The sequence below is a fragment of the Podarcis gaigeae genome (assembly GCF_964106915.1).
Source record: "Podarcis gaigeae genome assembly, chromosome: 12".
NCBI lineage: Eukaryota > Metazoa > Chordata > Lepidosauria > Squamata > Lacertidae > Podarcis > Podarcis gaigeae.
Window position 1 is genome coordinate 51535071 of NC_139688.1, and position 26330 is coordinate 51561400.

Consider the following 26330-nt stretch of genomic DNA (forward strand, 5'->3'; position numbering starts at 1 on the left):
CCTGCCAAGAGATACGGATGTTGATCTGTGATAAAATGCTGTTTTAGTTTTATCTCCCCATTGCATCAGCAGTGCTAATGTCACAAGTGGAGATGGAGGAGGTGATTGAAGAATTGAACTAGAAAATGTTATGGAAGGCATCCAACTTTCTGTGTGTAATGTGCTTGTTGCTCAGGTAATTATTGAGATAATTTGGGAAATACACAGAACAATTTCCTCAAGTCACTCAGGATGATCTATCAGGATTTGGGGATCAAGTCAACGTATCTTGATAAAAGTGTGCACTGCCCAGTCTGCTTTAGACAATATTTCAATGTTGAAGTGTGCATTATCCATCACTCCTTGTGGTGTGAGAACAGGACTCCAACCTCTGCAGTTGATGCCTGTCAAAGGCTGGTTGGACAAAGATGGTGTCTGGAGACTGGCTTGGAATAAAGGTAAAGGTAAAGGGACCCCTGACCATTAGGTCCAGTCGTGACCGACTCTGGGGTTGCGGCGCTCATCTCGCTTTATTGGCCGAGGGAGCCAGCGTTTGTCCGCAGACAGCTTCCAGGTCATGTGGCCAGCATGACTAAGCCACTGCTGGCGAACCAGAGCAGCACACGGAAACACCGTTTACCTTCCCGCTGGAGCGGTACCTATTTATCTACTTGTACTTTGTGCTTTCGAACTGCTAGGTTGGCAGGAGCTGGGACTGAACAACGGGAGCTCATCCCGTCGCAGGGATTCGAACCGCCGACCTTCTGATCAGCAAGTCCTAGGCTCTGTGGTTTAACCCACAGCGCCACCTGTGCCCCACGGCTTAGAATAAGGGATAAGTAAATAAATCTACATAAAGTGGACCCTAATGTGCAGCAGGTCATCCTTTGGTATTTAGAATGCATTGTTCGAATAACTGAAGACAGATATATTGAATTCTTCTGATGGCAGTATTGTATTGATAATGAGTCGAACCACACAAAAAGCTCTCTGCATGGGAGACTGGCTGCTGAAGAATAGCTCACAGCATCCCTGTAAAGATCAGAATCTTACGTCGGCTGCATAGAGCTCAAAACCACGGTGAATGTGAATTCTGGATATAAGTCTCTTGGCTTGTGGTGTTTGATGCAGTTGTCTGCCATCTCAAAAGTAACCACAAAGGAAATGTTTTTATTTTATTTATTTATTTGACAGTTCATTGTATTACTCTGCTTTCACTGTTTCCAGAAGAAGACAATATAAGTCTTTAATATTGTGAGGATGTTTGGGCTTTTTTCAGTTGGGAGATGTCAAAAGCAGATCCTACATAAAATGAAAGGAGCTCATCTTGGCAAGTCGGCTGAAATAGATATGAGGCTGGGCAGGCCGAACTGCTGATGGCTCTTCAATGCTTTTTATAGTATAACAACCATGGGTAATTACAGCTGCTGTGTCTATATTGAAAGTATGGAAAGGATCTAGGAGTCTTGGTTGACCACAAACTTGACATGAGCCAACAGTGTGACGCGGCAGCTACTAAAGCCAATGCAATTCTGGGCTGCATCAATAGGAGTATAGCATCTAGATCAAGGGAAGTAATAGTGCTACTGTATTCTGCTCTGGTCAGACCTCACCTGGAGTACTGTGTCCAGTTCTGGGCACCACAGTTCAAGAAGGACACTGACAAACTGGAACGTGTCCAGAGGAGGGCAACCAAAATGGTCAAAGGCTTGGAAACGATGCGTTATGAGGAACGGCTAAGGGAGCTGGGCATGTTTAGCCTGGAGAAGAGGAGGTTAAGGGGTGATATGATAGCCATGTTCAAATATATAAAAGGATGTCACATAGAGGAGGGAGAAAGGTTGTTTTCTGCTGCTCCAGAGAAGCCCACACGGAGCAATGGATCCAAACTACAAGAAAGAAGATTCCACCTAAACATTAGGAAGAACCTCCTGACAGTAAGAGCTGTTTGACAGTGGAATTTGCTGCCAAGGAGTGTGGTGGAGTCTCCTTCTTTGGAGGTCTTTAAGCAGAGGCTTGACAACCATATGTCAGGAGTGCTCTGATGGTGTTTCCTGCTTGGCAGGGGGTTGGACTCGATGGCCCTTGTGGTCTCTTCCTACTCTATGACTCTATGATTCTATGATTCTCTATGACTTCTACTTCTCCTAAGCAGTTTGGTTGATTAAAAAAACCACACACTATGCATTATGTTTCACCCTCTAAAAGCTACAGTTCAGTGGGATTTCATTCAGATCTCACTGCTTCATTCTAAACAGATGCTTCAGAAAATATTTAATTAATGAAGACAATTAGTGACAGCACTTTGTTATTAAAATGGCACATTCACCTAATTGTGAAGACCAACACATGGCGGATTCCAGTGCTATTTTTCTAGAAAAAGAGGTGCCCACCTGACAGGTGCTGGAACTGAGTTCTAGTGAGTTCCGGCTGAAAAGAAGCCTTTGATCGGACATTTAGCTCCATCTTTCCTATGCCATTTAAAGTTTGCTCTGTCCAGCAGGGAAGCACTTTACCATTGTGATTGACTACTGCTGTGGTCCATCGCCTCTTCTCTTTGGGGCCCTTTAGAAGAGAAGGAAATTGAAACAGGGATGGAAGGAAGTGTAGATAGGTATTGGATCAGCTGTAAGTAAGTAATTTTAGTAAGTAAGTAATTTTATTTACGGCCATAGGCCCATACAGGTAAAAACGACACATAAATAACAACTTGTGCACGTGGGAAAAACAGCCGCTAAAACACCACTATAACAATAAAATACTATAAGATAGAATGGCATACTACGCCTTAGTTAGCTTGTAGTGCTCCTTGGCGTCGCTTTTGGGTAAGGACAGCGACCAGGAACCTTGCCACTTTCAGGGTCGTATGAGTATCCTTATCCTGCAAGATTTGGGCAAGGTGGAATTTTGGTGGGGTACCCTCTAGTTTCTGTATGATTGATCCCAACAAATTTGCCTGTGGCACATTGAACAGGGGGCAAGTGAACATAATGTGCTGGAGCGACTCCGGTGTCTCCTTATCACATTCGCACATGGCGGGGGCTTGGCCCTTTGAGAATCTATGTCTCAGGACGTTGGAGGGAAAAACGTTGAACCTCGCTTTGGTGAAGGCCAGTCTATGGGCAACAGTCGAAAGGGAGGAGAGGTATGATGGAACGCAGTAAGTTAAAGTGATACCAATGTTCTGAGGCGAACAAACACCTCCCCCCAGCATATAATTTCGCTGTAGATCGATGTCATCCAGTCTTTGGCGGATCAGTCTTTGAGCAGTAATTTGGTCTAGTCCCTTTTTGGTCCAGCTGAGTCTTTACTTGCCCCACACCTGATGTCATCTATGACATCAGAAGTAGAGCAGGTTGGGTTGTGACTTGGTGAAAATGGCCTCATAGACCAAATAAAGAGGTCTGGCAGGACTTAGTAGGCCTCCTGGCCAGATGTTGCCCACCACTGCTGTACCTCTTCTTAAAAAAAAGGAAAGGGGAGGACAGGGAGCAATTTTGTCAGGAGCAAAGATCACCAAAGGAAAAGATAAGCACCCCCTCTTCACCCTGTCCCTCCTGCCAGGGTGAATTTAGGTTTGATGAGGCCTTAAGCTACTGGAGGTAACGGGGCCCTTTATATGTCCAGCTGTTCTTTGTCAACAACAAATTGTCGCTGTTTTTTGTGTTGAATATATGCTACATGGGATGCAGGTGGCGCTGTGGGTTAAAGCCTCAGCACCTAGGACTTGCTGATCGAAAGGTCGGTGGTTCGAATCCCTGCGGCGGGGTGCGCTCCCGCTGCTCGGTCCCAGCACCTGCCAACCTAGCAGTTCGAAAGCACCTCCGGGTGCAAGTAGATAAATAGGGACCGCTTACCAGCGGGAAGGTAAACGGCGTTTCCGTGTGCGGCTCTGGCTTGCCAGAGCAGCGATGTCACGCTGGCCACGTGACCCGGAAGTGTCTCCGGACAGCGCTGGCCCCCGGCCTCTTGAGTGAGATGGGCGCACAACCCCAGAGTCTGTCAAGACTGGCCCGTACGGGCAGGGGTACCTTTACCTTTATATGCTACATGGTAATTTATCATATCTAAAGCCATTTGTACCTGCAGAGTGTAGGCACCCTATATATAGAAATGAGCAAACCAGTGATATTTTAGGGAGCAGGCGGGGCCCATGACTCATAGGAGCCTACACAACACAAAACACTGTTGCTGTCTGTAGGCTTTATTTTATTTGCTTTTTATCTTATATTTTGGAAATGTACATCCAGGTTTTTTATTTTAATTTTTTAGGGGGCCCCCAAGAGAATGGGGCCTTAAGCTATAGCTTGTTTAGCTTATACATAAATCCGGCACTTCCTCCTACACTCGTAGATGCAACTTCAGTCAGCTGCTTTTCATGTAAAAACAAAAAGCACCCAACGAACCACTACACAAAACTCTGCCTAACATGTCTTTTGGCCCTAACTCTTTTTCCTTGGACCAGTCTCTTCCTTCCAGTCTGACTTCACCTATCAGGGTGGTAATGAACTCCTAGAGGGGAAAGGCGAATGTGACAGGTGAATATTTCCCCTAGCAAAAGTTGACAATTGGTTCCTAGAGGTCTTCCACAGCTGGGTGTAGCCCTGTGAAGGAATGAGGAAGGATACTATATCACACCCTGTAAAAGCAGTCATTCACATCCTCTCTCACTCACTGTGTAACCCAGCTATCATTCCCTATTGATGCCAAAGATTTTAAATAAAACAGGAATAAGCAGAAGGAAGTTGATGCAACTTCATGTGGGCCAAGCGTTCATTTTAGCACAACCCCTAAATTCGAGTCCATGGGAGATCATGTTAGCTCTTCTTGGCTCTATTTTTAAGTAGAATGTGCCCTGTCAAAAGCTTGTTGAAAACATTGATATTTCACTTGAAAAGGAGGGTGGCTTTCTGAACAGGAGCCTCGAGATTGTGTCAGAAAGTATTTTCCTGAAAGCTCGTCATATATTTGCTAAATTGGGATGTAATTGTCTTTGCTTTAACAAAATATTGATCAAAACCCACCTACTGATAAGTTCCTTAACAATCTCATATTTGACAGCATGAAAATTGCCAAGCAAGAGATTCTCTTGTCTTAAGATAATATCAGAGACCTCTTTGTTCTCTCGGCACTATTACAAAGGAGCAGGCAGAGACTGCTGGAGCTGTCAAACAATTAAATTAACCTTGTATCCGAGTTCGATGGTAAAACAGAGGCCGAATCTGACACCCATGTTGCATAATGGAAGAATCCAGGTGACGGAGCTTATCTGTGACAAAAGAAGAGGGGCGCTCCTATTCCTCTAGCACACGAGCCAGGAAAAGCCTGAACGTACCTCTAGCCAAACCACCCTGTGGGTTTAAGAATGGTTTGCTGCTTCGGAGGCCACAAACTCTGAGACAAGGGTGGGAAACCCTTTTCAGCCCAATTGGGTGGGACCAGAGACACAAAGTGGGTGGAGCAATGGCTACGACTTTTATATTTGTATAGTAGAGTACATTTGAGCCCAACTCTCCTGCACCTGTATCCATCACTGCAGCAAGCAAGATGAGGGGCAAAGCATTTAAGGAGGGGGCAGAAGAGGGGCTGTCAAAGGGTACGGCCTGAGAAGAGGGGATGTGGTGTGCAGAGTGTCCCAAAAGCCACACAGAGGAGCCTGGGAGGGGCATATTTGGCTCCTGGGTTTGAGGTTCCCAACCCCTGCTTTAAGAAAACAGTCATATTTGCAAGCCAGGAAAATCTTAAGTATCGGGTCTAGCAATACCCGATGCCTTGACAAGGATTTGGAAAGAAATGTTTCAAGGAAGAAGGCAGCTGCAGGTTGGTTGTTGCATGAAATGTTATAATCCCAGTCTTTGGAGGAGAGTGCCTAAACCTAGGTGGAAAAATGGGAGCACTTACTAAAAATGGGGAAGGAAATTGAGTATGATTGGTACTCTAATGCAATTCTGCCTGAGTCATACTTCCCCAAACAATATGGAAACCAAAATGAAGCTGTTCTTACTTTTCTGAATTTTCTGATGAGATTAGCCAACCCCCCCAAAAAGATGTTTGAGAATGTGTTCATTAGAGGAAAGTATGCAGCTCTAGCACTTGGTTATATGTAGAAGCCTCCTGTAAATCGGTTGCACTTTTAAATGTTCAAAAAAGTCCACTTGCCTTCATTGGTGGGTGTTTTTGCAGCCTGACCACAGGCTCTGTCAGGGTTTGGTTGGCCGCCTGTCAGCGATTGGCCAGGCTGGTGGGCTTGGGTGGGTCTCTCCCAGGGAGCTGGCCCACCTGGCCAATCCGTGTTGACTGGGGGGTAAATTGCAACCCTGACCTGGGTATAGTGTCCCCCAGGGCACTATGGTCATTCTTTCTTGCACTTTGACAGCGCTAAACAGCACTATAAGGTTCATGCTCTAGGCTGTTGGGAACCTTGAGCAGGAGAACTCCTCTTAGAGGACAGGAATTTTGATGGAGAGTCCACTTGTTCCTTTTCCCCGCTCAGGTATCCACTCAACAGACACATCATGCTAATTTTCCTTCCAGAAAAATCATACGCTGCCAGCCACCCACTTAATTTTAGAATGCCCCACGCTGGTTGGACTGATCTTATGATAATGAAAGGGTTCGGAGGGGATGCCAAATTTGTCATGACACATCCAGTCAGCCTCTGAGTCACTGTGAAGTGAAACCAATCTCAACAAATCTACCATTAGTATTTTAGAATATATTTGGGCATGCTCGAAATAAGCACAATGAGAAAAGAGTCAGTGCTCAAACCTTGAAAGACTTTCTTTCACTGTCTCCAAGTATAAAGGTAAAGGGACCCCTGACCATTAGGTCCAGTCGTGATTGACTCTGGGGTTGCGGCGCTCATCTTGCTTTATTGGCCGAGGGAGCCGGCGTTTGTCTGCAGACAGCTTCTGGGTCATGTGGCCAGCATGACTAAACTGCTTCTAGCAAACCAGGGCAGCGCACGGAAACACTGTTTACCTTCCTGCTGGAGTGGTACCTATTTATCTACTTGCACTTCGACATGCTTTCGAACTGCTAGGTTGGCAGGAGCAGGGACCGAGCAACGGGAGCTCACCCCGTCACGGGGATTTGAACCGCCCACCTTCTGATCGGCAAGTCCTAGGCTCTGTGGTTTAACCCACAGCGCCACCCACGTCCCTTGTCCCCAAGTATATGCACCACTAAACTAAAACTGCATATTCAGTTCAAGCCCATACATGTCTACTCAGAAGTAAGCCCCTTGGAGTTCAATCAGACTTGTTTCCAGGTAAGGCTGCATATGATACAGAGATGTATCTCAGGGATTGGAAGCCTGTGGTCTTCCAGATATTATTAAACTACAGCTCCTATAATCCTTTACCATTGGCTTTGCTGGTTGGGGCTGATGGGAGTTGGAATCAAATAAAAACTAGAGGAACACATTCGTGATCTATCTAGATTAGGAGTGGGCAGACTTCAGGATTGCAAGACCTACTTTGCTTTTTTCTAGAACCATGAGGTCCTCTCACCAGACCAAGAATTATGGAACTGGGGGCCTCTGAGCACACGCTCAGCCCATGAATTTGTGATCAGTGCCTGAACCAAGCTCATACGTCCTTTCATGCCAATCCCTCATTTTATTCCCCTCCAGCATTATTTTTCAGCAGCTTAATTTAGCTGAGAAGCTGTTTTATTACTGCTTTTGTTAGACAATTAGGAGTCAGAAACTCTTTCCAATCCACAGCAAATCACCAAGAAATCTACCGATAGATCCCATTCTACTTTCTGCCTACTCATGATCTGCACTAATGGTATATCTAGTTCTAAAAGTAACCAGCCATATGTTTTTGTGAATCTTACATGCAGCTCCTAAATGCAAAAACCCTCCTCTGTTATTTTGTCCTCAGCACCTGCTATTCAGAGGTATATTTTACTGAACTTGGAGGTTCCACTTGACTGCAGTTTGTAAGAGCTGATCAATCTAGCTTCCATGAACTCCATTAATAGAATATTAAGAACAACAGACTGAGGATTGTTAAGACTATTCATTTAGAGGTAAATGTTTTCATGGTGTTGACGAGACAGATAGAAATGAATGAAGTAATAGTTTTTAGGGACAAGCTTATGTGTGAATAGTATTGCTGGTTTTCAAGAAAGATCAGCCAGTGTTGATAAACCATGATACCTGGGAAGCCCTGATGTGTGTGATTTGAGGCCAGTCAGATATTATCTCAGCGTCACAAGATTGTTGTGATGATGAAATGTGGGTGGGGTGGGGGAGAACCCGATATGCTCTTGAGTCATTTGTGGGAAGAGCAGGATAAATATGTAATAAGCCTGGCAAGGGCTATTGTGGTCAGGAAAAAAAACTAGACATGCAGGATTGAAGTCCAATAACTGGCTTGGAAAGGGAGCTAAAGGGATGTGAAAAACCAAGCCAGTTCAAGGACATACATGAATCTGTCAGCATTCACTATGTTCTACTATTTTTGCCCATTTTGTTTCTTAACCGTTACCCTGAATTCCCTCTGGAGCACATAGAAGCTTTAGTTCAGGTATATCTACACGCAGGGGGGAAATCTTTATCTTTTCACCACTTGTCTTTGAGCCGTGGAGTACTCTGCAGTGACTATAGAAAAATACCCATACAAAATGATTTTCAAGAGTTTTATTTCCATTTAAACCAATTGCAGGTGGGAGTTTAGCTCACGTAAGCAGAGGAGCAAAAAGGTCACACAGATGATTAGAATGGAAAAGCAAGTACTTTTTTTCCCCTTAGCGGTATTTCAGACAAAATATTCCAATTTCTGCACTCAGTTTGTCTGCATAATCTGAAGTCTGGAGAGGGGACTGGCCTTGGTGGTTTTATTCATTTGCAGCATTTGTGTACCACTCTGAAAAATGCCCCCAGAGCAGCTTACATAAGATCAACAGAAGCAAAACAGTTCATGCCTGCAGACCCAAAAGGAAAGGGGGAGGAGGAGGGAAGAGAAAAATAAGCAAACTCAGGCACAGTGTCTTCAAGTTCCATTGTGGTTCTTATAAGGAAAAGCTGGAATGGAAATAGAGGGAGGAAGAGTCAAAGGGAATTGGACTTAACTTTATTATTGTTGCAATTGTCATAGCTTTTTCAATTATTGGTAGTCTTTGCATCGTGCCCACGCTTGGGTGCAATCCATATATTTGCTCAAAATGTCAGATTGCCCTCTTACATGTAAATTATTCTAACTGTGTGAAGCTCCCCCCCAAAAATGAAAGAAATGAAGCACAGAAATAAATGCTAGTTTGCTGGATTATTTGGGGGGGGGGGGAGAAGGGGATAGACAAGTAGTAACAGGTTGCCTGTAATATGATTTTACTGTATTATTTAAATCAAGGAGAGTAGCCAGTAATCAATAGTCACTTAATTGTAAGTTTTTATTCCATTAGGCATTGATCAGTTCATAAAAAAATCCCATTGTAATGCATCTTGTGATACTGCTTAAAGTATTTTTTGTAAAGCAGACACAACACTTTGATTTTTCATAAGTTTAATATTTAGTATCTTAATGTTACAAAACATTAAGCCTGATTTTATTTTACATATTTTGCATGTCTGATTAAAAAATAAATTATGGCAAATCAAAGATAGTAATCAATAAGTAATCCATGGATCCTTAATCTCAATCACACATTTTCATTGTGGTACATATTGATCAGATCCTCTTGCAAGCATTTCTTTGAGCCTTGCAGCAACTTTTTTTTTACCAATTCATCCAAACAAGCTGAGTTACAAAGGGAAAAGGAATATGTAGTACAGCCTTTGCCCACTGCAAATGTCCCTGAGCCACTCCCTTGCCAGGAGCGATGGGGAGAAGTTCCATCCAGTTTGCATTTAAAGCCACATCTACCAAATTCACAGTTTTCGAAATAATATGTGAACTGAAACACAGCTATCCTTTGAAATTTCTGCTTTTTGGAATTTTTGGACACAAAAATACAGTAAACAATTATTGGAAACATACATACACATATATAAGGGGACAGTGTGTATGCTAATGATGGTATTTTCACTATAATGCATTCTAGGGGAAACTGAAGCAAAAATGTCCATGTTAGTCAAAGCTCTGTACAAAAATGTTTTTTATTAGGAGAAATTCGCAAAAAAATGCTCGTGAATTTTCACGATTAATTATAACAATTTTAGTAAGAGTCATGAATGGCCGAATTGAATTTAAGACTGATGAGAAACTGCTAGAAGCAAAATAGGCAGAACCTTTCATACCTTCATACAGGTTGTCTCCCGGAGCTTGAATAATAATAATAATAATAATAATAATAATAATAATAATAATTTATTTATAGCCCATCCTTCCCAGTTCAGGAAACTGGGCTCAGGGCGGCTAAAAACAAATTTAAAACACTTAATTGATGCTACAAAAAAACCAGCATAAAATACGGTATAAAGCATAAATAACAATAAAATCAAAAATCAATTTAGGGGGGAAATCCATCCAATAAACATTAGATGATCACCAGGGCTAGCTGGCTAAATTAGTCCCACTTGGGCCAGCAAGGAGACCAGGGGAGAACCAGCTGTGTGTTATAGGTGCCATCTCTCTCTTAGACACAAGTTTTAGTGATGAAACCAACTTGGATGGCTTAAAAAATGGACTGGACAAATTTGTGGCAGATAAGGTTACAAATCATGATGGTTATGTTACCTCCAGCAAGAGAGGGCTATTAGACTCATGTCCTTGTTGCAGGCTTCTCATAGGTAATTGGTTGGCCCCAGTGAAAGCAGAATGCTGGACTAGATGGACCTTTGATATGATCAAGGAGGGCTCATGTTATGTAATTACACCAAGTCATAGCTTGCCACCTGTTTCCTACCAGGCATGGCCAAACATGGCCCTCCAGATGTTTTGGGACTACAACTCCCATCATCCCTAGCTAGCAGGACCAGTGGTCAGGGATGATGGGAATTGTAGTCCCCAAACATCTTGAGGGCCAAGTTTGGCCATGCCTGCAAAACCTTTGCAGGCTTCAGGTATGGTGCCTAAAATCCCAACATTGTGTGTTAACACCTGTAAGCAGGAGGGATGGAAGCCTGTCAATTGCTTGAGAGACCTCACCCATTACTATTGATCAGTTTTTAGAAATAGGGACCAGAGATTCTCAGAAGAGTGGAGGAAATACACTAACTATTTGAAAAGTAATTGTAATAAACAGATTACGCTAGTAGGATTGCAAGAAGTTTTGTAAGGAGGATTACTTGAAATATTGCAAAAAAAAAAAAAGAGTATGAAGAGAAATATTAGTTAGTGATAATTAAGAGTAATAGGAAAATTAGGAAATGCAGAATAAGTGATAAAAACGCAAAATCACCAGAGGAGCTGACGGAAGTCAAAAACATTGTATAATATTAAGAATTATGTTATATGAATGTTGGAAATGATATGTTAAAAAACTAATAAAAATATTATTTTAAAAAGTTTGGTTCCAATCACATGTTTCTAAACTGAGATTTGGTTATTTGTTTGCCCTTTTCTAAAATGGTAGGTGTGGGTGCACCATGCTCAATCCGTAAATAGCCACAGGAAGTCTAATAATGAAATAACTGACTGATTTATTTTTCAAAGCTTTTTCCCATCTTGATTGGCTTGCATTTAGTAAGGCAAGGTTGGGAGACCCCAGGAGCAGGGGCCAAATGTGCCACCCAGGCCCTTCATTGGCCCCAGTTCAAACCCTGACTCCCCACACAGTAACAGGTTGCCTGAAACACAATTTTACTGCATTTGTGTATTTTATTTAAATCAAGGACAGCAACCAGTAATCAATAGTCACTTAATTGTAAGCTCTTATTGCTTTAGGCATTGATTAGTTCATAAAAAATCCAATCATTATGCATCTTGTGATGCTGCTTTAAGATTATTATTTTTTAAAGCAGACACAACACTTTGATTTTTCATAATTTTAATATTTAGTATTCTGGGTTTTTTTAATTTTGTGAAATATTAAAACTGACTCTTGATGATGATGATGATGCATCTTTCCTGTCAGGGTGGAGGATAGAGAGGGATGTGGTAGAAAGTAGCCTACTGCACACAGGTAAAATTTATGTTCCTTGCTCTGTTCACTTTTGTATCTTGGCCCGCCGACTGTGGTCACATGGTCCTTGAAAGTTTGTCCAGAAAGCAATGTGGCTCTCAAGTTCTTCACCCCTGTAGCACATTCTCCTGTATCCTGTGCGACTCCATGCATGTTGTGAGCAACTACGGCCATTTTCGAGCCGTGCACCTCATTTTGCCAATTGAAAACCCCAGTACAATTTTTGTAAGGGATGTAAGTGGTGGGAAGTGATTCAAAGGGGTTCCAGCTGAAATCCCAATATGCGTAGTGTCCCAGACTTGCCAGTCGGAGACATAAGTGAACATGACAAGGTTGCATATTTCATTAGAGCAGTAGTTCTGGCATCGAAAGCCGGATAAGCAATTGCAGACTCCCAGGACTTCAAAGGAACACGTATGCAAGAAGCCCCTATGATTAATGTTTTTATATTGTTGATTTTAGTGTTATGTCACTTAGGGGGCATGTTTTTTTAAAAAAGGAAACAACAGAAAAGAATTTTAAAAAGCTAAGCAGCTTCTGTCTGGATTATCTGGTGGTGTTTGAAAGATTTTGCTTTGCAGACAAGCTCTTGTGCAGCTATTTTTAGCATCTGTTTTAATAATTGAGTTGTAGCAATTGTGTTCAGAGGAACGGGCAGGAAAATAGCATCTGAAAGAAACGGTGCAGAGGGCTAATAATTTAAATCAAAGCATATTATACTGCATCCCCCCCTCTCTTTTTTTGAAAGGTGGAACGCTGCCGCATGCTGAGCACCTGGGGGAAATGAAAAATGGACACGTTTACGGAGTGTGATGCAGCAAAAATCCACCATGGGGTGCTTGGGTAAAAAAGTGGGAAAGGCTACGCTGGGCTAATTGTGATCTGGCAATGGTAATTTGATGGTTTCTTCTGGGATGACCTTGGTTCCTTTGCTCAAGAAGCTGGTTTTGCAAGGAAACGCTCAGCCTGGTGTGAGGGCGGGAGGAAGGAAGAGACATGGAAAAGGGTCCTGTTGGCACTGGATTTAAAACACAACCCCTCCTCCATGTAAATGGGGGTTAGGACGGTGTGTTGCTGGCTCTCTGCTGGCCTCTGCAGCAGAGAAGATGTCACTGGACGTGATGGGGAGTGGAATAGCCACCATGGCAGAGGACCCAGGCTGGTGGGAAGATGCTGCCAGAGGTTCTTCCTCCAAGGACGGCAGGACGAAAGTCCTGAAAGAGGGGATCTGGAGCTGGCAAACCAGTTGATCCAAAGCCCCACAGATTCCTCAGCCAGCCCAGTGTGGGAAACCATCAGCCATACCAGCATGGAGTTGACATAGCAAAACTGTAGGAGATGGGGTTGCCCCATGACTTCTGCCCTAATTTGGGATGTGCGAGTGGAGCCACCATTTTACTCCACCCCAACTCCACCTAGGAGTGCTCTGAGAGTGTTTCTATGGGATAGAGGAGGGAGAGAATTAGTTTAAGAGTGTGACTACTGTATCTTTTCTAAGCTGTAATTCTGACCGCCACGACTCTGTGTCAAAACATCTGTAGGTTTTTTCCTATTTGAAGCATTAAGTGATACTTTTTATTCATTGCCTCATTCCAGATTTTAAAAGAATACCTGCCTTTAACCATGCTCTCCCCCCCCCCATTTTGGCCATTCTTAACTCCTGGGAAGTAGTGTGCAAAGACAGAGGGGCTCCTTCAACTCTTTAGGTCTCAAGGCATCCAGCACTTTATCAGTCTTCTGTAAAACATTGACTCTGACCTAGAAACGTATTGACAACCAAGGTAGAGCTTTAAAAATCAGAGTTATGGGACTCCACATGATAGCCATGCAAAAGATGAGTGACTGGATTTGCAGTTTCTGAGTGTTCTTCTAATGACACTCCATATAGAGTACCCTACAGTAATCGACATGGAGCTTATCAAAGCATAAAGCATGTGGCCAAATTATCTCTGCCCAGGAACAGCTCACTAGCTGGAACTGAGCAAACGTGCTTTGTAATAAATACGAGCTAAAGAACAGGTCCAGGGGGGTCAGAATAGGTAGTCAAATATCAGGAAAGTAGTGGGTGGGTTCTCCCAGCTATCTGTGCTGAGACTGGTGCTATTAGCTTCTTCAAAACAACCTGCTGTTGGGTTGGGCAAAGAGGTCATTAAGCTTGTTGATGACACTAAATGATTCAGGGTAGTGGAAACTCAAGCAGACAGCAACAAGTTCCACATGTAAATGGGCAAGAAAGGAACAAATCAGGTTTAATGCTAGGATGATTGAGGTGATGTAAACATAGGAAGCGGCTTTGGACCACTGGTCCATTTTAGCTCAATATTGTCCAGCAAATCTTCAGGGTCTCAGCCTCTAACCCTGAAGATGCCAGGGATTGAACCTGGAAGCATCTGCAAGCAGTGGCATAGCATGGGAGGGGCCATGGGGCAGTTGCCCCAGGCGCAAAATAGAGGTGCAAAATTTCAACACCCAGTGCTGCTCCTCAATAGAGCTGCATGCTTTCCTCTCTGGGCTGCACTGAAAACAGCTTCTCCATGAGAACTGGGAAACGACTTCTCCATACAACGGAACAGCTTCTTATCTCTGCAGCTGCGATCTGTTGAGTGATGTGGACGCCATTAGGCAGTTGAATGCACATGCGTACTTCGTCTGTTTCCTTCCCATCCAAGGCCCCAGGTACTGGCAACCCACGCTATGCCACTGTATGCAAGCCCTGCAAATGCTCTACCTACCACTTAGTGACGACCCTCTTCCATTCAGAATGCACATTGGGACAAAGTTGTTACTTCAGCCACACACTGATGGAGTCTGAACTAACTAGGAGATAGGTGAGCGAAAGCATCAATTTCACGTGCAGCAGCTGTGAAAAAGGAAAATTCTATTACAGGGAGTATTAGGAAAGGGATTGAAAATAAAACAGTCAGTATCACATTGCCTTTATATAAATCTGTGGTGGAACAGCATTCAGAATGCTTTGTAGAGCTCTATTCTCTCCGTTTCAAAAAGGTAGAACTGGGAAAGGTGCAGAAAGGAGCATCCAGAATTATCAAGGTGTTGAAGAACCATCACTTTGAGTCAAGGCTAAACTACTAAACTTTTTAAGGATGTTTTGGGTTTTTTCCAATAATGGTAACTAAGGGTGACTATGATAGGGATCTATAGAATTAATGCATGATGTGAATAGAGGGAAGTCTTCTTCCTCAATCATAATACTAAAACTTAGAATGGGTGACCTGATGAAACCAATTGTATTGAGATTCAAGACAGGTAATTGAATGTATGAAATTATCTGCCATCTGCTGTGGTGATGGCCACCAGCTTATCTGAGGCAAATTCATGGAAGATACAGGTTTTGCTTTCATGCTCTGAAGCACTAAATATCACTTGCTGGTGTTAGAGGGCTTGTATTTCCTGCTTGTAGGTTTCCTGAAGACATCTAATTGGCCAATGTGTGAATCAGGTTGTTTTGCTAAATGGACCTTTGACACGGCTGCTCTTGTGAGGGGTGCGTTAGTCAGACCCAGTGAGATAGCATCTACCATTGTATCTCAGGGGATACACAGCAGATATTAAAGGCTTTTTTCACCTTGCCTCATTTTTTCTGCCTGTAAAATGGAGGCAAACTGTTTCCGTGTTATCATTTCACAGAGAGTGTACTTAATTGAAAATAAATTAAGTGATGTTTATCACCGGCACTGAAAGTGTCGGCAGGCTCTATTTTGGCAAAATGCTGTGACAGAAGTTAATGACGGTGAATATGCAGATGAAATGCATTATTAGCTTTATGAGGCAAATGGAAACTCTAAATGAAGTGTTTGATTTGATTGGTAAAGCAAGACAAATTGATAAACCTTACTCCATCATCTTGTCATAAGTCTCATTAACTTTTCTCAAAATATCCATTCTTTGAAGACTAAGGAAGCTTTGAAGAAAGTGGAAGTTTCCGAGTGGTGGAGCTTGGCCTTGAGCATCAATGATAAGATTGTACATTGAATAGCAATGGACAGATTAGGCTATTTCCATTCTGTTTACCTTTTGTTCCCTGCTCAGTCCATTCTGTCTCGTTTCTGCATAAATGTGCATATTTTCTTTAAAAGAAGTCCAAATCCCCCATATTTTCCCCTACTCACAACTCAAAATGGTGATTAAAGGGCTGCCTTTGTTGTTGTTTAGTCGTTTAGTCATGTCCGACTCTTCGTAACCCCATGGACCAGAGCATGCCAGGCACTTCTGTCTTCCACTGCCTCCAGCAGTCTGCTCAAACTCATGCTGGTAGCCTCGAGAACACTATCCAACCATCTCGTCCTCTGTTGTCCCCTTCTCCTTGTGCCCTCAACCTTTCCCAACATCAAGGTCTTTTCCAGGGAATCTTCTCTTCTCATGAGGTGGCCAAAGTATTGGAGCCTCAGCTTCACTATCAGTCCTTCCAGTGAGCACTCAGGGCTGATTTCCTTAAGAATGGAGAGGTTTGATCGTCTTGCAGTCCATGGGACTCTCAAGAGTCTCCTCCAGCACCATAATTCAAAAGCATCAATTCTTCGGCGATCAGCCTTCTTTATGGTCCAGCTTTCACTTCCATGCATCACTACTGGGAAAACCATAGCTTATACTATACGGACCTTTGTTGGCAAGGTGATGTCTTTAACTTATTTTAATTGGAGAAGCTTTAAACCTGGAACTGGTGCTGTTGCACTGACCACATCTCTTGGAAATGGACCAAAAATGTCCCTTGAACTCTGGCAGATAGAATGACATCCCCTTCTTCCCAGGTACTTTGTATGGAAAAAAAGGTGTCTGACCAGGCCCAGGCCCAGGCCCAAAATTTCAGGCCATAATCGTTCTGCCCAACTCTTATGATTTTTCATACTTTGAAGAAGCTTGATTACTATTTCTTTGGTAACAGAATTAACAGTATTAACAGCAATGACAAATACCAGAGTTGACAAGTACTGAAAGAGGTCTGATCAGTCACATGCATCTTGATAGTGGTGAATTTCACAGTTCTAAACAAAAATCCATAGAGGCACCACCAATTCCTAATTTTTGTATATTCCATATTTTTAAATCTTACCTTAAATTCCTCATTGTGAAAAAGAATATGATTAGTATTAGATCTTCTGAACATATCTGTTGTGTAACGTTTCCCCTATTGTAGAATAACATTTTTGCTAACTGAGTCATATCAATATTTTTACCCAGTGTCTCCAATTGTACTACATTAAAGTTTTAGAGGTATTCGTAGTCCTGTTGAATTGGAAGCAATTTGGGTGACTCCTCCATTTTGTCCCTAATTGTATTTTAGGAATAACTCGTCAACAACCCTAATTATACCCATTTTATTTTAGAGAAATTGGAACACTGGAACTTCAGGTGTGTGTGTGGGGGGGTTCAGTTGGTGAAAATCTGCATTTGCATCCTACTTCTGATCACAAGGGAATATGTACAGGAACATGGAGAGATCCCAGCGTATGGTCTGAAGGCACATGTTCTGCCATCTTGCTGAAACGAAGGAAGTCAGGGTTTGGTTGGTGTGTTGCTCTTGTATTAGTAACTTTCAGAATCCAAGATGTCCATAAATATAAGGTGAAGTTTATTAACCATTTACAATATGAAGAGTATGTTCAAGGAAGCCATTGCTTCTTGCAGTTCTGGAGAGAGTAAGGGGTGATGGAGTTCTGAGTTGCTCCATCTTTTCCTTCTTCTTCCTCTCTCCCTGGTCTTCTGTATTTTCCCCCAGCTTCTATGTTGCTCAGTCCAATCAATACCTGGATAGGCAACAGCCTTAGAATGACATGCATGTCTCCTTGGGTTCAATGACACAAGGAAGAAATAATGTAAGAGAAGAATAATAGTGAATATTCTTAAAGCTGATGGTAGGGTGACTCAGAGTATGTACCAGAAATTATTTCCATACATTACCTTGCTCATGAGAGGTTTCAGAATACAGGGAAGCCTTCACATGAGGAAGTCAAGACTTCCCTAAAGGGCTGGATCCAGACTCTTGGCACAGTATCGGCAATGGAAGCTGCCATGCTCCCAGCTAGATGAACAAACACAAACCCCCTGTGTTGCAAAATGTAACAATCTACAAAAATGCAAACGCAACACACTGGCTAATAACTGTTAGTGAATATATAATTGATTATGATGTCATTCAAAATATACGAATATGTATTATGACATCATAACCAATTATATATTCACTAACAGTTATTAGCCAGTGTGTTGCGTTTGCATTTTTGTAGAATGCTCCCAACTAGGACAGAGTATAGCTGATCTTTTCTCCTGATCAAAAGCAACACCACCCCCTACTGCTGACTCCATAGGGAAAGCTGCGAAGGGTCGTACAGCTGAGGAGTTGTTGTTGTTGTTGTTGTTGTTGTTAATAATAGTAATAATACCCTGGCCATCCCCAACTGGCTGGGCTTCCCCAGTCACTCTTCCAGCACATCTAATTATTTTTTTTTATAAATATTTTTATTAAGTTTTAGAAAAGACAACAAGCATGAGAAAGAAAAACAAAAACACAAAAATACAAAATTATAAAATACATAAGAAAAAAGAAAAATAGTTTCAAAAAAGAAAAGAAAAAACACATTTTAAGAAAAAAGAAGAAGAAACACAAAAATCCCTCTTTTTACTTCTCATCTTTGATTCACTTATTTTCTTGACTTCCTCACATCTCCCTTTTTTGTATCCCTGTTAAAAATTAGTTCAGCAAATTCATATCCAATTCATTAGTCTAATTATCCATCCCATCTTATTTTTAACCTCATTGCTAGAACCCCTTCAGTTCATTTCAATGCCATTAACATTCAAAAAATTTACAATATTTCTGTAAATAAATTTTAAATTTCTTCCAATCTTCTTCCACCGACTCTTCTCCCTGGTCTCGGATTCTGCCAGTCATTTCCGCCATCTCCATATATTCTATTACTTGCATCTGCCATTCTTCTCTTCCAGCACATCTAGGAACATAAAACGTCAGGCATAAAAAAACATCCCAATACAGGGCTGCCTTCAGATGTCTTCTAACAGTTGCGTAGTTCTTTATCTCGTTAACACCTGATGGGAGGGCACCACTGCCACACAGAGGGCACCACTGCCAGGAAGGCCTTCTTTCTGGTTCCATGTAACTTCACTTCTCACAGTGAGGGAACCACCAAAAGGCCCTCGGAGCTGGATCTCAGTGTCCAGGCTGAACGATGGGGATGGAGACACTCTTTCAGGCATACTGGGCTGAGTCTTCTTCCAAGCCCTGGGGCCCTCAGCCAATGCCCCACCTGACTAGCTGCTGGTGCTGGGCTTGCTTCTCCACCTTAAGGCAGCCAATGCATGGGTGGCAAGGGCTGGGCCAGAAGTGCAGCCCTTTGGCCCATCTCTCCTCCCTTTCCACACATGTGACAAAGGGCTAGTATTGTCTACCTGTCTCAACTGGTCAGCATCAAGCTCTCTTTCCACCACCTAATAGGCTAACCAATCAGAACCTTGCCATTTGTGACTTCCACCATCAGCTAAGGCAGCCACAAAAGCTAGCGGCCTAGGAAGTGGAAGAGAGTTTGTAGCCTTTTACATAATTTAATGCCGCACTGTAAATTTGTAACTCGTATCGCATCACATCAAGTCAGAACTCCTAATTAGAACCTTATTGCGCCATCTGGGAGCTTTGCAAATGACACAGGCTGTTAAAGACATGCTGAAAGGCCTATATTTAGCTAAAGCCTTATTTCTTCTGTTTGTGTAATTGGAGGCTCCCAGAAGTTTTCACTCCGAAGACTGCCAGAGTCTTCCCAAAAATTACAGGCCCCCCACCTTACAACAGATTGCACAGCTCCAATGTACCTTGCATCTTAATCTGTAAATTGATTCCTATTATAGCTAATTCTTTTTCGACTTGAGGCCTCTTCAGTGTACAAGATACTCTTTGCTCTGTTTTCTCTGCATTATCATTTATTGAAAATCATTGCTTCATGTTGCTTTGCAGGGGAGAATTCCTCAGCCTTGTGTACATTAAGCAATTTCACCGTTACCATCGCTTTATCTGGAATATGCTGTTTCTGCTTTGTAGCTGACATTATCCTCAGCAACCCCCAGCAGTAATAATAAGTGTGAGGGGTAGGGGTGTGGGTGTGCATTTCAGAGTGACTGTGATCGCTGAAGGCTCCATCAGTTCCTTTTCCAGCTTGGTTTTTGAAATGTGGCACTTCCCTTTGAATAAATGCCAATGGCCTGAAGAGTGTTCGATGTTCAGAGCAGCTTCAAAATGTGCTTTTCCACATCTTCAAACTCTGTAGCCTTTCCTGAATGGAAAGATGCTCCAAGCCCTTGATCATTTTAGGATCATTACATAAAACAGCAGCTGCACATTTATCCCCCCAACATTTATGAAATTACCTGTTTTGTGATTAGGGCTGGGTGATATATCAATATATATCCAAAACCAGTTTGAAGTCCATATTGTGATATCAGTTTCATCATTTTTTACTGGGCAATATATCACAAATTATGATGTGTGTTTGTGTGTATGTGTGCATGTGCGTGCTATGCAAAAATCACGTGGGAAAAAGTGTGAAGCTCGCCAATGCTTCTACATAGCTCCAAACTTATTTTAGACATCACAATATATTCATATATCACAATGTTTAGCTGGTGATTTATCACAATGTTGAAAACCTGGGCTGGATCTACACAGATATAAAAAAAACGCTATGGAAATGCCATGGAGGAAAAAACACTAAAATATATGGTGTCACATTTTTATAACACACTTAATAATGTTATAATTGCAGCTGTGTAGCTGAGTCCCAGATACTACCTCGCCCTACTGTTTGCCTCTGCATAGTTCCATCCTTATTTTAGACATCGTGATATATAGATACTTAACTGGTGATATGTCGTGGTGTGGAAAACCAGATATCGCCCAACCCTAGTTGTGATGTCACAATGTCCCATGTATTTCTGCTTTGGTGTTGTTGTTTTTTTAATTCATATTTAAAACCTGCTAGGCATTTAGCAATACGATAGTGGTGCAAGGCATCAAAACCAAACACTATAAAACAAATAAAAATATGTATTGAGAAATACACTCTGTGTATAACCTATACCTTTAAAGCAAATTTGAAGCACATTTTCCGCTCTCCAGACCTGTAGGACTACAACTCCCATCAACTGGCTGGGATTGGCAGGAGTTGAATTAAAAAACATCTGGGGGGCCATGGATTAACCCTCCCTGCCTTAGGCTGCAATCTGAAATATATACTTTCATTAGAGTCAGTCCCATCAATGGGGCTTACTTCATTTGAGTAGAGAGATATATAGGATTGCACCATAACTGTGGTTAAGAGTGGTAGATTCGTAATCTGGGGAACCGGGTTCGATTCCCCGCTCCTCCACCTGCAGCTGCTGGGTGACCTTGGGCCAGTCACACTTCTCTGAAGTCTCTCAGCCTCACTCACCTCACAGAGTGTTTGTTGTGGGAGAGGAAGGGAAAGGAGAATGTTAGCCGCTTTGAGACTCCTTCGGGTAGTGATAAAGCGGGATATCAAATCCAAACTCTTCTTCTTCTTCTTCTTTTCTGTCCTGTTTCCACATCTGCTATGTCCTTTTTTAAAAGAGTTGAGCCAAATTGAACACAATATTCTAAAGACCTTCACACCAGACTTTTTAATAGAGGCATTATGATAGAAATCTGGTCCTAATAAACCATGCATGAAGCCAGAACCTTTTTGGCCAATAGATGGTCACAAAGTAATGGCTATTCCGTTCTCAGAAATGTTTAAATGGATGTGAGCTGTAAAACATGATATGGAAAGGCTGTTGTGGGCTGCAATATTTTTGTTCACTCTGTTCTCTACATTATTTATTTGGATGCAGACTCCCTGCATTATTCATTAGTACTATGTACCCTGTATTAAAGAGTGCCTGTGTTAATTGGAATGGCAAGGTTATCATATTACCAGACATCTGGCTTTTGAATGCACTGCAAATGTATAGTGGCGAATGATGTTTTTAAAAAGAAAGCAAAAAGCAGCTCTCAGTTATGATACCGTTCAGCTGTTTAGTAAGGCAGACAGATGCAGGGTATTAATTAACACTTGAGTACATATCATGATTAAATAAGGGGGAAGGGGCAGAGGTAGCAAATCTTGCCGCAAATCCATACTAAATGTACACCTATACATATAAATTAGCATATGCAATTGTTATGCAAATTTGTCATCGCCCCCCCTCACCCATTTTTTAAGGGACTTGCAGGGCAGTCAGCACTGAAAGTTCCCAGTTCTAGCAGTATGATCATGAACATGGGTAGGCAAACTAAGGCCCAGGGGCCAGATCCGGCCCAATCGCCTTCTCAATCCGGCCCATGGACAGCCGGGAATCAGTGTGTTTTTCCATGAGTTGAATGTGTGCTTTTATTTAAAATGCATCTCTGGGTTATTTGTGGGGCATAGGAATTTGTTCATTCCTGCCCCCCCCCAAAAAAAAATAGTCTGGCCCCCCACAAGGTCTGAGGGACAGTGGACTGGCCCCCTGCTGAAAAAGTTTGCTGACCCCTGATCATGAACATTGCAGGAGCATTTAGATCTGGAAAAAAGAAAAAGAAAACACCCACTATGTTATGTGCTGAAGTTCTCACCCTGGGCCAGCAGGGGGATACTGTAGATAGTTCAGGTCCACATATGCAAATAAGGGATCGAAAGTGACGTTCAGTGATTGGATAGTTACAAAAAGTTGTTACAGTTACGTTGTACTGGAGCTCTATATAAGTAGGCTGACTGAACCCTTCAGTTCAGTTCTGTCCTGACCTGTGAATAAACAAGAGCTGTGTGGAGAATTGCTGTGTCGTCTGATATGTCCACCCACAACTTAACACACTATGTTCCCCTTCTATGGTTTGCTGTATCTGCAGTGTAGCATCATCACTAACCATGGTTTATGCTAACCAAATTCTCTTGAACTGAAGAGGCTATGCTAGTCAACTGAGATGGAGGAATCAGGCACTACACAATGGTTGAAGCAATCCATTTAAGTGGCAGTGTTGTCTGAGACTACAGCATGTTCCTGATTTCCTAGCTATGGTTAGAAGATGAGGTAAAGACAGTAGTTTGTCTGCACTGTCCCCTTGTATTGAAAGGCATGGATTTCATCATTAAAACACTAAATTTCAACTCCTGGTTGCCCTGCTGACCATGTCCATGAACACATTATATTTTCCTTGCTGTGTTTTGCCTATATTGGTGTTGTTCATTGATTGGTCAAGACATGTATACAGCAAACAGCCCGGAACAGAAAGTAATAATAAAAATCACTAGTTTTCTTGATGGGAATAATTAATAGGTATGAACTTTGCCTAGCAGAACCATCAGATATATCAAAAACAGATGATGTTTTTAATTAATTGACAAAAGGTGTGGGAAGAAAAAGAATCAGCAAAGAATCATTCAAGGGATTCGTTTTAAACACCTGGACAAAGGCTGCTTTTCACTTGAAAGAAATAATACGCATAGGCTGTTTCAAAGAGACTTTTATGAGTCATAAAACCTAATGGTGGACATCTAAAATAATAGGAAAATATATTACTGAGTAAAAGTCCTGATATCATTACTAGTTAATTCATTTCTATGCATAGTTATGAGTCAATGATTGAAGACAGATGTCATACTTCCAGCTTTTCACAATTAGCCTAATTATAGTTTGGTGTTTTTTTTTTAATGTTATTCATTTTGGGAGCAGAGACTAACTATGTGTAATTCACTGTTTGCTTCACTAAGCACTAAGTTGCCCTTTTATTAGATGCAAAACCAACGTGTTGTGAGGAGGGGGGTCTAAAGGGTGTTTGTGAAGAATAGCGAAACTACAAATAAATAGCTCCTAATGTATTTAAGTTACATAAGCAGCTGTCTGATCTACAGTGATCTGGGAGTGGGAATAGAAGGATCTGCCAGCTTTGGAAGTCTGAGTTTCTCAATTTTCCAATCTTAAATTCAGTTCTCTACCCTTTGCACCAATTTGTGGACTCTCTTTTCTTTTTTTAATCCCCTTGAAGGATGGAAACTGGTGGAGTGGGGAGGGGCGAACAGGTGGAAAGGAAAGATCTAATATGAAGAGAACCAGATTCCTGGGGTCTTAATCAAGAATTCTGAAATGTGGTTATGCCTTCATCAGAATGTGGTTATGCCTTCATCAGGGATGCCAAAGCTATGTACTGCCGGAGGATCGAAAAGCATTTTGAGAGCTCCGACCCTCGTCGAGTATGGCAAGGCCTGCGACAAAGTACAGGGCAAAATATTAAAAACGAACTGGCTAGCAGCAGTGCGCACCTGGCTGATCAGCTGAATCAATTCTTCAGTCGTTTTGAGGTGGGAACTGGAACCACCGTCACTACAGCATTGGCTACCAGCACATCATCAGAAACTATTACTGATAAACAACCATTTTTATTACAGACCTCCGACGTACAACGTGCTTTTCGGAGCATTAATATTAGGAAGGCAGCTGGACCGGATGGAATTATGGGACGAGTTATTAGGGACTGTGCTGCAGAATTAGCTGGTGTATTTACGGACATTTTTAATCTATCCCTGTTGCAGGGTTCTGTCCCTACCTGCCTGAAGACATCGATTATAGTGCCAGTCCCTAAACAGTCAGTGGTGGTATCTCTCAATGACTACAGACCAATAGCCCTAACATCTGTCGTTATGAAATGCTTTGAGAGATTGGTGCTAGATTATATTAAGGCTGGTCTTCCATCCACTCTAGACCCGTTCCAGTTTGCATACAGAAGAAATAGATCTACTGATGATGCTATTTCCATCGCTGTCCATACTGTACTGAGTCATCTAGAACGACAGGGAACCTACGCAAGGCTGTTGTTTGTGGACTACAGTTCTGCCTTTAATACAATTCTACCAGACAGGTTATTCCTTAAAATGACCAATTTGGGTATACATCAGAAGATCTGTTTGTGGGTAAGGAATTTCCTGACCGATAGGCCGCAGACAGTGAGAATGGGACCTTACTATTCTTCTACTCTAGTATTAAGCACAGGAGCCCCTCAGGGGTGTGTGTTAAGCCCCTTTCTCTATTCCCTGTACACATTTGATTGCACCCCACTGTATAAGTCCAACACAATCATCAAATTTGCGGATGATACAACAGTGGTGGGGCTCATTAGTGAGAATGATGAGGCTGCTTATAGGAAAGAAGTACAGGGGTTAATTCAATGGTGTAAAGAAAATAATCTTATGCTTAACACCAAAAAAACCAAAGAACTCATAATTGATTTTAGGAGAAAGAAAAGTGTATTTTTACCATTGCACATAAATGGCGAGGAGGTGGAGAGGGTTGGTAGTTTTAAATACCTGGGCATTTACATCTCTGAGGACCTCTCACGGACTGCAAATATTAATATGGTTGTGAGGAAGGTGCAGGGGAGGTTGTATTTCCTGAGAATGCTCAGGGGATTGAATCTATCTCAGCACCTACTTCTGTCCTATTATCACAGTACCATTGAGAGTGTCTTAACCTATAGTATATTATCGTGGTATGGGAGCAGCTCTGAAATGGATAAAAAAGCTTTACAGAGAATAATTAAAATTGCCCAGAATGTTATTGGGCTCCAACTACCAACCCTGGATGAGATCTTCACGTCTCGCAGCTTGAAGAAGTCACACAATATCCTGAGACATCCCACCCATCCTGCTCACAACCTCTTTGAACTGTTGCCTTCGGGCAGAAGATACAGGACAATGAAAACACGAACCACACGCCTTCTGAATAGTTTCTATCCAAGAGCTCTGAATGCACTAAATAATGATCTCAGGGCCAGTTGTAAGAAATAGCAAGCAGTGAGTAGTAAGGAATGAGATAGGTTTTAGGTTATGCTATGCTTCTAATAAAATAGGATGAGAGTGTTGGAGATACATGCGAATGTGTATGTGAATCCGGTCTCGGGTGTTTGATTTTCGTTGTTGTGTATACTGTGTATATACGGACAATGACAATAAATTTATCTAATCTAATCTAATCTAGAATAAGCCATTGGAGGTGTGAAGTTTATCTTCTCTTGCAAGGCCTACCCCCTTAGCAGCTTGCCATGAGGAACTCAAATGTGAAAGGGCTTAACTCAATGCAACACTCCTAGTGGCCGCAGGGAAATCCTAGTGTTGGTTTGCTGAGCATTGTCATGGCAACAGTCACTTCCATAGGGGCCAAGGCAGGTTTGGGCCCCCGTTATTATTATTTTTTGAGGGGGCCAATATTCTTTACTGAAAACTAAA

General features: G+C 42.2%; 1 protein-coding gene across 3 annotated transcripts in view; it reads left to right on the plus strand.

Annotated features, from left to right (window-relative positions):
* Nucleotides 1-26330, plus strand: part of ARPP21 (cAMP regulated phosphoprotein 21) — a 250687-nt gene that overhangs the window by 19541 nt on the left and 204816 nt on the right. The window lies entirely within an intron of this gene.